Source organism: Magnolia sinica, chromosome 6 (assembly GCF_029962835.1).
Source record: "Magnolia sinica isolate HGM2019 chromosome 6, MsV1, whole genome shotgun sequence".
Lineage (NCBI taxonomy): Eukaryota > Viridiplantae > Streptophyta > Magnoliopsida > Magnoliales > Magnoliaceae > Magnolia > Magnolia sinica.
The window spans coordinates 14983940-14999334 of NC_080578.1; the positions used below are offsets into that span (position 1 = coordinate 14983940).

The following is a 15395-nucleotide window of genomic DNA, read 5'->3' on the forward strand; positions in this document are numbered from 1 at the left end:
GAGGTGAAGGTGGCTCGACAAAAGAGAAGAAAATGAATGAAGGTAAAAAAGGGATCCGGTGTGAGCTCTAAAAGAATAAAGGACGACGACCAAAGTAGTACACCTCAAGCTAACTATGCCTTAAAGAGCCGGTTTCATTAGTATACCCCATTGAACACCAAACCAGAATAAATGCTCATGGATGTTAGAGATAAGAAGATTTTGAGATGGCTAAATAAAATAAGGACTAACCCGAAAAAGAGAGACTCGCCGAGATCACGGTCACAATACAAATGAATGTTTTAATCTCAATGAGTAAATCGAATCCCTCATCCAAAGTGGATACTTGTGCAAGTTCATTAATAAGAGCACAGAGAATCAACCAGTCCCGCAGCAGGAGCGTCGTAAGGAGAACATCAACAATGAACCCATAGGAAAATACATACCATTTTTTATGAACCCACCAAAGGTGGCGATTCAAACCGCCCGCATTGAGCCCATGCCTAGAGTGCGAAAACTGGCAGAGAAGAACACCGGATAAATGTCACTAGGCGACCCAGGCCCAGGATGGACTCAATCAATGTGACCTTTACCGAATAAGATGCACGTGGAATTCAACACTCCCATGATGACACATTAATGGTCTCTATGACCATTGTCAAACACAAAGTGCATCGGGTATTGGTTAACACTGGAAGCTCGACAGACATCCTGTTTACAATCGCCTTTGACAAAGTGTGAGTTGGAAGATCGAGACTGCGACCTATATGAACCCCTCTGCTCGGCTTCGTAGGGAAAAAAATGACATCAGAAGGAAGTGTTCTCCTACCAATAACAGTCGGAGAGGGCAGCAATCAGGTCATCACCATGGTCAATTTTATGGTGGTAGATAGTCCCTCAGTATATAACGTAATCCTAGGTAGACCATTTTTAAATGTCACACGGGTTGTGTTCTCCACCTATCACCTCACTAAGAAGTTTTCATTCGACCATGGGGTTGGTAAGGTCCGAGGCAACCAGCACGAAGCCCAACAATGTTAATCGATAGCCCTCCGAGGGAGGGCATAATAGCAAAAGACAATGCATGTTATCTAACTGGATCCTCGAGAGGAAACCATCGAGAAAGGGTCGCCTATGAAAGATCTCATCTCACTACAGCTCTTTGAGGCCGACTCGTCTTGGATTGTCTAGGTTGGTTCATTGCTCAAACCACAACTCTAGACAAAGATATCCAACTGGTTGAGGGAATACGCAAACGTGTTTGCCTGGTCTCACCAGGATATACCTAGAATAAACCCAAGTTTCGCAGTTCATCGACTGAACATCGACCTTGACCACCAGCCCGTTTGACCGAAAATGTAAGCATTCGATTCAGAAAGGTACATAGCGATCAATGAGGAAATCAGCAAGCTCCTCAATGTCAGCTTTATTGAGGAAGCGCATTATCCCGACTAGCTAGCCAATGTCGTGCTAGTGAAAAGGGCCAGTGAAAAATGGTGAGTATGTGTGGATTATACCGACCTGAATAAAGCCTGCCCAAAAGATAATTTTCCCTTCCAATGATTGACTAGTAGGTATATGCTATTGCCGTATGCGCACTCATCATCTTTATGGACGCATACTCAGGATATAACCAAATTAGTATGCATGATCACGACAAGCAAAAAATCACTTTCATCACCGATATATGGTTGTATTTTTATCGCGTAATGTCGTTTAGGTTGAAGAGCACCGAAGTGACATACCAATGGCCAGTGAATAAAATGTTCGTCAAACAAATCGGGAGGGCCATGGAGGTTTTTGTCTACGATATGCTTGTTAAGACATCCCTGGCAAAGGACCATGTAGCATACCTAAAAGAGATGTTTAGGATTCTTAAGAAGTATCGCATGAAACTTAATCTAAGTAAGTTCACCTTTGGCGTCAGCTTAAAAAAATCCATGGGTTTCATGGTCCACTAAAGGAGAATAGAGGTGAATCCCAATAAAATTTGAGCTCATATAGAAATGAGCTCTCCTTGTACGATGAAAGAGATCTAACGCCTTACAGGCAGAGTGGCGGCTCTAAACAAATTTATTTTCCAAGCCATGGACAAGTGTTTACCCTTCTTCAAGTAGCTAAAGGAGAGTAAAAAGACGATCTAGATGGAAGAATGTGAAGAAGCATTCCAACAACTCAAGACCTACTTGGGATCTCCCCCACTGCTCTTAAAGCCGAAGCTAGGGGAGGAATTGTTGTTGTACCTAACTGTATTGTTGATAGCAGTAAGCTGAACTTTAATCAAGGAAGATGGGAGCACCTAGCGACTGGACTACTACATGAGTAAAGTAATGATTGATGTAGAAACGCATTATGCAGAGATAGAAAAATTAGCACTAATCACATCATCTCGACAGCTTCAACCCTACTTCTAGGCCTACATCATCATGATCCCAACTAATCTGCCTCTCCGCCAAGTTCTGCAAAGACCTGAGTCATCAGGACGACTCGCTAAGTGGGCGATTAAGCTCAATGAATTTGACATCGTATCGACCTCGCGTAGCGATCAAAGGGCAGATTGTCACCGACTTTATTATAGAATTCACCTAATCCACGGGCCAACTGCCTAAGAAGCAACTGAGCAAGGCTTAGTACAGCAAACATGGACCCTCCATGTGGATAGATCATCGAATGCTCAAGGGAGTGGAGTGGGATTAATTCTAATCTCATCCAACCAAGTGAAGGTCAAATATGCCTTGAGATTTGGCTTCCAAGCCTCCATCAACGAGGCCAAATATGAAGCACTCCTCGCTGGCTTGAGATTGGCCAAAGCGATGGATGCCAGGGTACTGAATATCTATAGTGATTCACAATTAGTGGTAAATCAAGTCACCACGGAATATCAAGCCATATGAGACAAGATGATCACCTATGTAACCAAGGTCAGAGAATCACTTAATGGATTTGACAAGTACGAAATCATACAAGTCCCTACGTCGGATAACTCCAACACGGACTCTTTGGCTAGGTTGGCCTCGGCCATCGACGCTGACCTCGCTAGGACTATCCCTATCAAATTCCTATCTGAGCCAAGCATTAATCAGCCCAACTGGAGAGCATTTCTCCTAATCAATCACATACCAAGCTGAATAGATCCTATCGTGCACTACCTACGGCAGGGTGAGCTAATTAAGGACATATTAGAGGCTTGGAAGATTAAGTACTGATCTTCTTAGTACATGATGTTGGGAGATGTCCTGTACAAGAAGGGGCTTTCATGGCCCTACCTGAGGTGCCTACGACTGGATGAATCCAAATACATGTTAAGGAAAATCTATGAATACATTTGTAGAAATTACTCGAGTGGGCGGGAGAGCCATGGCACATAAAGTAATCCGGTAAGGATATTACTGGCCCACGATGCATGAAGATGCCAAGCGGTTCTCAAGTAAATGTGACAAGTGTTAGTAGTTCACAGTGGTGCCGCAACAGTCACCTGAGCAGATGACCACAATGAATGGGCCTTGGCCCTTTACGCAATAGGGGTTTGACATCATCAGTCCCTTCTCAATTGGTAAGGGGCAAACCAAGTATATTATTGCTGTTGTCGATTACTTCACCAAGTGAATCGAGGCCGAGCCTTTAGCCCGGATCACCGAGTAGAAGACGACTAACTTTATCTGAAAGAGCATCGTCTGCAGATTTGGCATCCCCCATACTATTGTTACCAATAATGGTAGGCAATTCGACAAATGTTCTAAAAAAAAATTCACTTTTTATTAAATTGGATAGATATATAAAATCATTGGCAAAAAAAGAGAGGTGGAAAAATACATGTAAAATATCTAGGCCGGGGGAGGACTCTCCGACCTAGGAATGGGAGTGACGTCAGCAGTGGCGATAGCACTCTCCCTTGAGCCTGCTTCCTCATCCAACCATGCCAAGCTGAGAGCTCTAGGAAATGGCCCTGAATTTCCTCCTGGCAATTAGCAAAGCCGGCATTGAAGACCTTCTCCAGCTCCACTTAATGAGCCTCAGAGGCTTTGTACGCCTCTACCATTACTGCCTCCTTGGTCGAGATGCTAGCCTCGACCTCAACTGCCAAATTCCTCGCTCTCCACCTCAATTTCTAGAATGCCCCCCTTAGCTAGCACCACAACATAGCATTATCGCTCATTCGCTTTTAGCGCTCCCTCAGATACATGGAGAGCACCTAAGAGCTCTCTTAGGTAGGATACAATCAACGTCAGCTCTTGGGCCTTCGCCTTAAGGTCGGCACGAGCGGTGTTTAACAGGCGCTCGGTCTCCTTAAACCTAGTCATCAGGTCTAAGGTAAACTAATAAAGAGAGATGACCCCGAGAGCCTCCTAGAGCATGAAAAAGACTAAGGTCAGTCTACCGAAAAAGAAAAAAGAGAAGGATTTTTAACAAAAATAAATCTATACACCTTAATGGCTGAGGTTGCTAGAGTTTACCTCCTTCACAAACACGTGGCCTTGTCCCTAACTCAAGAGTACAACTAGGTGTCTTGGAATTGAAGGGGAGGAAGATGGCGGTCCTCCCATGACAGCCGCCTCAGAGGTCGGCTCCTAATGCTCAAACGCTCCAACAATATTTGGGGCCTCCTCAACTCGAGCCCTCTCAAACCTTGGTGAGGACACATCAAGCTTGACCATTTCAGGGGGTCGAGCGTTAGCAACCCCATCCCCGAACTCGGCCGGGATCACATCAGGGGCAGTGTCAGTTGGGGCCTTGCTTGCCTGAGGGAGGGAAGCTTGAGTGGCAGCTCGGGTGGGAGAGCTTGATGGGGTCGTCCTCCTCCCCACGCTCTTTAACCTCTCCAACTCGTGCCTAGATGGGAGCTTCCTCTTTTAAGATGGAGGGCGTTTCGACATCGCTACCAAATTGACAAAGATAAGTTAATATAAAAATATCTACACAACTATCAACTTAGTATGGACAAACATGAAAGAAACTCACCTGTTAGAGCAAGCCCAAACCCCTGTAAGAGCTGCAGGGTGAACAGCCTCCTACAATCTCATTGAGTCGCTGGTCGCTCTTTGGTGATCCTAACATGGTGTATGAGAGAGACAGAAAGGTTGCACAAAGAGAAAAGAGTAGATCAAGCATCCATACAGAATAAGTATAAAGAAAACTAATTAAGTATAACAGCTCGACATGTGCTCCGACTTGAGAATGCGAAGAAGGTAGGAACTCGAGCATGTAATCCTCCTAACTCTGCCATGGAGGCCTCCCATTCTCCAATCATAAAGAACCACTTGTCCTTCGATCCTTTATTAAAGGATGGGTTATTGGTGATTATGGCCTGACCTTGCCCGGCCATGAAGAAAAATAATACCGGCCTCGAGAGTCAAGTTGCACTTGGCCTGCTACAAAAAACAAAAAAAAAACAAAAAAGCTCATCCACGATGAGCTCAAAGTTACTGACCTATTGCTAAGGAATACATCAGTTGAAGACAGCCCACCACACATTGAGGTTTAGCTGCCCGAGGCGACCTTAAATTGGTGGAACATTTCTCTCACTACCAGGTGAAGACCGCAAGAGAAGAAGATAAGGTATAGGGGGAAGCTCTCCAGCCTGAGGAAGATGAAGCCCTACTAAGCTTGGAATTGCATTTTCTGACCGAAGGGCCTGTAAGTTGGCCGTCCTCAGTTTAGATATAAAAATGTTAGTCGTATGGGCCATATCCCTAAAGGTTGAGGAGGACAACTCTGCTTGTCGTGAGGATGCCTCCTCTGTGTGTGGCTCTACCTCTGATGGTGATTCTATCCTAAGAAGAGGGGTGGGCTCCTGAGACCTGGATGCCGAAGACAGTGTAGACTGGGAATCTGAGCTGCTACCCATTGATTCTCAAAGAAAAGCACCAGAGACCGTAGCAGCTCCAGAATCCCCCTCGAAAGACATAAGAAATGGAGAGCAAAAAAGGGAATATATGAACTTAAGGTGTACTGGAAGGAGCTCCGGCATGAGAACCTTGAACGGGAAAATGCTGGTGATCTGAAGAGTTTTTGTACTGAAGAAGATTGGACGTAGGTCGGCAGAGCTTGGGCTTCGCTAAAGCAAAACCCAGTTGCAAGAGCCATTTTCCGAGATGAGCAGATCAACCACTGCTAGGGCAGTGCGAGGATCTCAGAGAATATCTCACATGAAATCATGAGATAAGATTACGCAATATCTGAAGATCATGCTGACCAAGGTGAGCTCCGGCAATAGATTTGGAAGGAGATCTATATCCAGGGTAATTAATCTTTAAGCGTATCTTATGAATCCCACAAAATATATATGGGATCTCGACGTTACCCAATAGATCGAAGTACTTTCGCTGCAATAAAAGAGGTAAGAAACAAAAACCTTAGCTCAAGCCGTTTTCAACTTTAAGACTGCATGCCTTCACAGCGGTGGTCGGCACTCCAGTGTCCTCTACATCTTTTCTTTGCATATACATTCAGTGGACCTGCTTCCGCAATTAATTATACCTGTCCACCTAGATTCGCATTGGAATTTCTTGTGTACTGTCCAGATTGTAGCGTCATGCATGCGTGTCATGACGTGTGCCCTTTGATTAGTGGTGGCCACGGGCAGGCTAGGCCCACATTTAAGACCCAAGGCCCTATTCCAGCCCAAGCCCAGAATGGCCTAGAACACCAAACCCAAGCTCGAAAAATTGAACTGCCTGGCCAGTCTCGAAAATTGGTAAAATTCATATTTTCCACTTAATCTCCACTGGCTATGGACGAGTGGGCCATTCCAACCATAGTTCTAGAAAACAGTGACTGGACAAGATTTCAAGCTGAGTCATTAGAAAACTCATGAGTAGTCTCATTCCATCAAGACGACTACACTCATTATGATTTGAACAGACCCACTTTTCTTGCAAACAACTTGTGTGAATAGGAAACCTCAATGTTAAAATGTAGGTTGTCTACCATTGAGCCATTGGCTCAACCCCCCACTTGAACTGAGTCACTCGGTCTGGTGAAAACATGAGTCAGGTCAAAAGTCGAAATCAACCGTTGGTGCCTTTTTGCTCATTCCAAATAATTAAATATTTTAACTGTTTAAATTTTATTTTTATTTTAACTATTAAATACTGAGTTGGAAGAGCAAAGACCCTGGCGAGTCACTGAGTCAACCCAACCTAATTGGATATCAGGTCCAGTCACGTATTCAGATATTCAAGCAATGAACAGGCATTTCAAAATAGGATTTATAAAAATGTATATTAGATTTGATTTGGTTGTCCATGGACTGTGAGATTAATGTAACTTGTTTTGGACCTGTATAATGAAGTCTGAAGGGCAGTGGGGGAGTTCGTAGAGATGACATTGGTGAGTTTATATTTGCCTTCACTAAAGGCTAGGGTGTGGAGTCCACTTTCTGGCCGAAGCCAAAGCAGTGGTGGACGGGCTGTCTTTATATTTGGAGCACGGGTTCCGTAGAGTACTCTATGCTGTCACTAGTGGTTGACAGGCTGTTTCTATGCTATCACTAGTGGAAGTAGAGAGTGACTCCTTAGCAGTGATGGCCTTGTTCTCCAATGAAGGCCGAGTCCCGTGGAGTTTCTACTGCTGGAAAAAACGTTTTAATATGATTCGGGGCATTGTCCAAGTCTTGATTGTCCATATTTCAAGGGAGGCCAATGGTGTGGCGGACGGCCTAGCTCGCATTGGTAGCGCCTCTCAATTGGCTAGGGAGTTCCCTACGGTTTTGGCCCTTCATCTTCTTATTCGAGGGGCGCTCATCCTATACCGATCAGGTCTTTGGGCGGTTAGGGAGAGTTAATCAGTTACAGGGGTTTGAGGTTAAGATGGGCTGGTCCAGCCTCCTTTTTTGTTGCTATGGGTCTATTCGAATGTATTGCGTCTATATAATTACCTCAAAGATTGATCAATAAAAATTCTCTCACTACAAAAAAAAAAAAAAAAAGAGTCTGGTGAAGGGTGTCAATGGTCAGGCCTGGTCTGTTACTTGTTAGGCTTGGGCTTAGATCCTTAGGCTCATTGAGTTGGGCCTAACAGTTTAAGCCTGATTAGGAATTAGGCTGGACTTGGGTTAAGCTCATTGGTCTGTTTGGGCTACTTGGCTTACAACTATAAAACTCATTGACTCTGACTCGTTACTTGGCTGATTAAACACGACTTAGGAAACTCCATACTAGGCGAACTCGGCCTTGACTCGAAGAGATTCGTTGAGTTGACTTGATGACTCAAACAGAGTCACTCACCTTATGAGAGCGGACTTTATTAGAAGTAATAAAAGGAATGAGATTTGAACTTCAAAAGTCACCTAAGTGAAGCAATGACTTTATCCAGTGAGATATTCATACTGTCGTTGCTTTTTATTATTTTCATATATTGCTTACAGTAACTCTTAAGGATTTTAAATAGTTATTAAAAAATTTCATATTTCAATTTATAATAACTAAATATTGAGTCGAGTCAGGTTGATTCTTTGAGTCAACCAGACTGGACTGAACATTTGAGTCAAGTCTAGATTCTGGATTTTTCAACTATGGTATGTATATAAATACATTTAAAGTTGGTTAACCATGCGTCTTGTTGGGTTGGGCTCAGACGACCCTATCCCAGCCAACATCATGAAGTCTGGCCCTCATGATCCGTCTTGGTGGTGGAAGCATAGATCTAAAACTGGCTGACTTCACTCAAAATGACTTGGTAGTGACTCAATCGAGTCACTTGCCTTATGAATACACTTTTTTAGAGAAATGGAGAAGTGAGAATCAAAATCAAACCCACAACCTCTATCATAGGAAGAGGGTGTTAGATTTGTATGAGGAATTGACGAATCATATATGCATCAATAATGGAGATTCAACACTTTAATCTTAAAGGCGTACTTGACTGGAAAGACATTCCCCATGCCTTGATGTTGCCGACGAAAATCTTGATCTTCCGCACGTCACACATTTAGGAGAACCTATCAATAGGATTAGGGCTTTTTCTCTTGTGTTGGTAAGGGAATCAAGACATCCATTTATAGGAAAAAATGGCTAGAGAAACTTACCTATCATACTTGTCTCCTCTAGCACCTCCACACCATAGGCTTCTATATCCGGTATAATAATCATGTATAAGGACCACGGCTCAAGTTTCCCACCCCAAACCTATTTACAATGATCACAACTATAGTGGAACCCATTGAATCGCTTAATCTGAATAATCCAACAGTCAGATCTAAACCGACGATCATGTGTGACCCACCTAATGATGTCTTACAAAGGAAGCATCATCAAGTAAACAATACAAGGTTAAGATGAAGCCCAATGTCCTGTGGTTAGATTTTTCCCATTTGGGGGATTTCATGTGCATGTACTATCAAGGCCTGGTTACATTATCTGATTGATACCATGGGCCACGCTAGAATGGCTCATGCACGAAAAAAATCCGCAGATTGAAAGAATCCTAAGATGGTGGTTAACAAATAGATGTTTCAAAGTGAAAATATAGCAACAGGTTCACATTCCACCAATCGACTGATAGAAAGGCCAAACATTAAGCAGCTGACATCATTCCATCTGGGAGATCTTTAGCTCATTGACCACCCATCATATCAACGGTTTGGAATTTGGATCATCGAACCTTGATCCTGACTTGTGCAACCTTTCGGTGCACTCACAGCAGTCGATTCAGTGCCTCAGGATGTCAGGCATTTTTAGAGCATGTATACCATTTTTGAAGCCGCAGGTTATGTGTATGAGATCTATACCATCAATTTGGTATTTCCAATAATGATTTTGGTGTGGTCAGAAAATCACATTATTTTGGTTATCCTGGACTTTTAATTGGTGGAATACAGATGAATACTAAAAGATATAAATCAACCACCACTTTGCTAGCAAAAAGGCCCATTTCTTATATGCTTAAGAAAGTCCAATAAAAGGAATTAATGTTAGTTAGTCATCCTAGTTAGGAATTGGGCTTATGGTGGCCCATTGGGCTCAGACCCTTTTATTGTTCTATTTATCTATAAATAAGAAGGGGTTTGGGATATATTTCCAATACCTCGATCTCTACCTTGTGGTATCAGAGCTCTCTCTCTCTCTTTCTCTAAATGTCGTTGTCCACTGCCTCATCTTCCTTGGCACCAGCTAGTACCACGACCCCGGCCGCATCACATAAGGTCAACAAACATAAGGTTAAGAGAAAATATAACACATGTACAACCAAGAAAGATCTTCAACTAGGGGCATTTTTATTTTATTTTTTGCATAGCCAGCTGTGATCGCTCCCACATGGACAGGGCACTCAGTTCCTTTTTTTTTTCTGTTGTTATAGATGGGAAGTGGTGCTGACTCATGTATACAACATATGAAGCTTAGAATCTATGTCCGGCTAAAAATTATAAAATCATTTTAAGGATTGGAGAATCATAACAGTCCCTAACTTGAGTAACTCATGCGGTTGGTCTACGGCTAAAGATTCTAAGTGTGGGTCTGATTTATTATTATTATTTTATTTTTTTTTGTTGGAACCATCCATTGTTTTGGGTCGAGGGGCAAGCGAAAAAAATTCAAAGTTCTTTTAGATCCATCCATTGTTTTGGGTTGAAGGATCTGAATTATTATTATTATTATTTTTTTTAGCCGATGATCTATGAGGAAGGTCCCACCTCATCAATATCTTGGATTTACTTTACATGTTTACGTGCGTGTAGAGGCGTACTCATGCACTTACCTAGAAAATACAGACTCAACTACTCAAGGTAAGCAATGGAAAATTTTCTCTGCATACATGCAGAAGAAAATCAAATTAAAAGATAAAAGAGAGATTTACTCAAAGAAAGCAATGACATTTTTTGCTGTGCATACATGTTACAACGAGATCAAGTTAAAAGAAAAGGTATACTGTACAATAAAATTATATTAACAAAAACAAAAGAGATCTTTCACACATACCTTTCAATTAGGGCTATACACGAGCCAAGTTAGCTCGAAAAGCTCGCTCGGCTCAGCTCGATCTAGCTCGACTTGACTCGGCTTGAACGACGACTCAAGGCGAGCCAAGCTTTAAATGACCCAGCTCGTTTTGAAAACAAGCCAAGTTTGATTATAGTGGATCTTGACTTGACTCGGCTCGGCCCGAAGCTCGAGCTCGAGCTCAGCTTGACTCGAATATATATTATATTATATATAATATATTGTCTTTAAAAATATATATATATTATATATATTATTAATTAAATATTTGATTTGGGAGTTGGGTCAGTGTGGGTTTGGTCAATTGGGTCGGGTGGCTAGGTTGAGTCGAGCGCCGATTGGGTCGGTTTGCTAGGTTGAGTCGAATACAAGTTGGGTCGGGTTGGGATCAAGCTCGACTCGACTCAAGGTAAGCTCGCCTTGACTCGATCCACTAGCTCGCCTTGAGCTCGACTCAAAATTTTTGTAAAACAAGCCAAGCTCCAATGGTAAGCCGAGCTTGAGCTCGAGCTCGAACTCGAGGAGAGAACGGACGAGTCAAGCCAAGCTTGGCCCACCTCGACTCGACTCAACTCGATGTACAGCCCTACTTTCAATGGGTATGGTACCTGTGTATCTAGGAGTTTTAGTAACGAAAGGCTTTCAATGAAGAGATGGGCTTACACAAGATTCTAGAGAAATAAATAGATACTGACTGATATGGGAAAAATAGATCGACTAATAAGAAAAAGTTAGGTCGGAACTCTGCACATCTCGCCAGATTTAACGACAACGGATACGACTAAAAATCCGACATCTGACCCTATACCAAGCAAGAGAAGATGTTAAGCTCGGTATCTCGTCCGCAGGTCGAGAGATCCACTAATTCCTAGATCGAGCTCGGTATCTCATCGGCAAGTCGGGAGATCTGTTGGTCTACCTGACACCGAAAGAAGCTAAACTGTATGCCAGAGGAGACAGGATGTCATAATTCCAAATTGGCACAACTCCAGGTCAGCACAACCCACCTTCTGTTAGTTCTGACCTGATCCCAACCGCGTCTATTCAAAACCACGACCGAAAATCTAAGAACTCCCTCTTATGTCAGCACCTCTCCTCACCTATAAATAGGAGTACCTCCAATGGTGAAAGGTACGCACAATCTTTAGCCCAAAACCCCTTACTCGACCAAACCCGACCAATTCCTTACCTGATCACTTAGGCATCGAAGGGTCCCTTGCACTAGACAGGGTCTTATTTGTTTGTCCCTTGTGTAGGTATACGAAGGTCTAGAGAAGGCTAACCAAATTTCTGCATCAACACTGACTTAAAATATTACTAATGAAGTAAATAACATCAAATATTGGTATTTAATATTGATTACAATTATATGATTTAGATTTTTATTTTATTTTTTGCACAATGGATCAATTTGATCTAACATTTCTTGGCTCGTTGGATCAGCTGAGTAATGAAAAACTTGACCGTTTCGTATAGGAACTATCCATGCTATGGATTGACTCATTTTTCGGCCAATCTAAGTCAACTCGAGCAAGTCCCCGATTGACTCGCCGAGTTTTCAAACGGTGGTTTCTACTATGCAACTGTTTCAGTTTTGGTGTATTATTATTATGAAAGTCATTTTTCTACGTCTGTTTATGTTAACAGACATGCAAGTGTAGAAATCTTTTTTGACCTAATTTTAACCCATTGTTAGCAGATATCAGGGTCTGTTTGGGCGGTGGGATTAGAAGGGATTAAGTGGGATGGGATTCAAAAAACATAATTATTACCCATGGCAGGGATTGTCCCCTGTTGCCATGGGATAAGATTAATGCCCTGCTTTGTTGATAATACGGTGGTACATTGAATGGATATACCCACCATCATTTGAAATTACTGAGAATAACACACATGTGTTATATCTAAACTGTTCATTTGTTTTGTAACCTCATTTTATGGCATGGGCCTAAAAATTAGGTAGATCCAAAACTTATGTGGCCCCAAGGAAGTTTTAAACAGTAAGTATTCAATGCCCATTGCTTTCTATGGTGGGGTCCACTTGAGCATTAGATTTACCTGATTTTTTGGCCCATGCTCTAAAATAATCTCGATAAATGGGTGGACAGTGTGGATATAGCCCACACATCATGGTGGGACCTACAACAACTTGCTAACATTGAGGGAAATTAGCAAGGGACCCAATGCAATTCTATTTAATGTAATTCCAAGCTTTTCCATTCTTCCCAAACTTGGAGTGGAATTGACACAGGACCCGATGAATCCCATCCCACCTAATCCCTTCTAATCCCACCGCCCAAACAGACCGTCAAGGCTGTATAGGTGTCCACTGCATGGGTCCTTGCTCTTGCTCCAGTGGTAGACTCTTAGGGCCCGTTTGGCCGGGTGGATTGGAAGGTATTGAACTGTATTAGGGTGGATGGCATGGATTTCTAGGTAATAATGGTGTTGTCGGTAGATTGTCTGGAGATCCATGGGATTGATATATCCCTGGATTGCTATATCCAGTCTGTTTGGCGCGCCCAGCCAATCCTGGTATTAAACTTTCTCATCCCTTCTAATCCCTTAAACCAAACACGTCCCAGGCAAATTTGAAGGATTAGGGTGAATTTGATGGGATTTAAATGTAATGATGGTGTTTTCAGCGGATTGTCTTGAGATACATGGGATTGGGATCAGATCACTGACTCTGTTTGGCACGCCAGGCCAATCCCGGGATTTGACTTCCAATCCCTTCCAATACCATCCAATCCCTTCCAATCCGACCGGCCAAACAGGCCCTTTGGCCAGTTGCATTGGAAAGGATTAGGTGGGATGGAATTGCATCTGGTCGTGTGCCAATTTCACTCCATGTTTGGAAAGAATGGAAAAGCTTGGAAGTAGATTAGATGGAATTGCATTGGGTCCTAGGCCAATTTCACTCAATGTTAGCAAATTATGTAGGTCTTACCATGATGTGTGGGCTATATCCACACCATTCACCCATTTTCGAGATCATTTTAGAGCATGGGCGAAAAAATCAGGTATATCTAAAGCTCAAGGGGACCCCACCATAGAAAGCAACGAGAATTGAATACTTACTGTGGAAAACTTCTTTGAGGCCACATAAGTTTTGGATTTGCCTCATTTTTACGCCCATACTATAAAATGAGGTTACAAAACAAATGAACAGTTTAGATATAACACGTGTGTTATTGTCAATAGTTTCAAATAATGGTAGGTATATCCATTCAATGTACCACCGTATTACAAACAAAGCATGGAATTAAGCTTATCCCATGGTAACAGGGAACAATCCCTGCCATGGGTAATAATTATGTTTTTTGAATCTCATCCCACCTATTCCTTTCCAATGCAACTGGCCAAACAGGCCCTTAGGAGTTTCAACACCTGGTCAAGGGTTCGAGTACCCATAGGTGGTGAAATCCCACCAAGGCGTGAGTGTGTCCACTGCATGTATCCCTTCACATGTAAATGCACCTCACGACCCATGTCGACAAGCGTGGGACCCACCATATTAATTACTATAAAAGATTATATCATTGATAGCCCTCTAAAATTACTTCGATGGGATGATCCTAATCATCTAATTAGTGCTATGGAAAATGGGCAGTCCATGATGAGTATTTTATAAAAGATTAAGCATCAGTGTAGACCATCTACTCTGAGGCACCCACCTTTGATTGCCCATCCTTCCCAAACCATTTTGATCAGACTATTCTAACCAAATAATTAATAGTTTGGGAAACGGAGGGTCCATATTAGCATACTAAGAAAGTCTAAGCATTAATGTGGACCATCCATCATGTAAGGCCCACCTTCGATAGCCCATTTCTCTCAAATCACTTTAATTAGACAATCCTAACGGTCTTATTAGTAGTTTGCCAAATGGACAGTCCATGTTGGTTACACTAGGAAGGTCTAAGCACTAATGTAGACCATCGATCATGTGGGGCTCACCTTCGACTAACCATCCCTCTCAACACATTTTGATTAGTGAATTGAAATATGCCAATAGGTGCAACAAAAAAAAAAAAAAAAAAAAAGTACCTTAAAGGATTAGAATTTTCCAATCATAGAAAATTGTAGTGCAGGGAGGAAACAGAGCGTGGCCCATCATAACAGCATAGCATGAGAACGGTTTGGACTGTTGAACCATTAGCCCCACGCATTGAAACTTCACACCCGATATGTGATTGTGGATAGTTGCGGGTCCAGCAATATACCGTACCTCATGCCTTATCTAGAAAAGCAACTGTGCCCCTCTAAAGAGGGTTCGAAGGACCCAGTCACCACTTGAGAATCTGGAAAAGCCCATTTCGGACCATTGCTTTGGTCCTTAAGGTGGGCCACACAGCACATGGCCATGATCTCACTTATTGGAGATCAGCACTGTTATGCAAAGGTGAGGAGAAGACGTTTTTCCACACCGTACGTCGTCCATGCATCAGGTTCACATGGACGGGGAGAGCAATGACA

At 42.6% G+C, this 15395-nt stretch overlaps 1 long non-coding RNA gene across 1 annotated transcript; it reads right to left on the minus strand.

Moving 5' to 3' along the window:
• Positions 1–3742: 3742 nt before the first annotated feature.
• LOC131249889 (uncharacterized) lies at positions 3743–5325 on the minus strand. The gene is made up of 3 exons (XR_009172887.1): positions 4939–5325; positions 4434–4855; positions 3743–4325 (listed from the first exon to the last, which is right to left on the minus strand). It is a non-coding gene; the product is annotated as an uncharacterized LOC131249889 (long non-coding RNA).
• Between the last annotated feature and the right edge of the window lie 10070 nt (positions 5326–15395).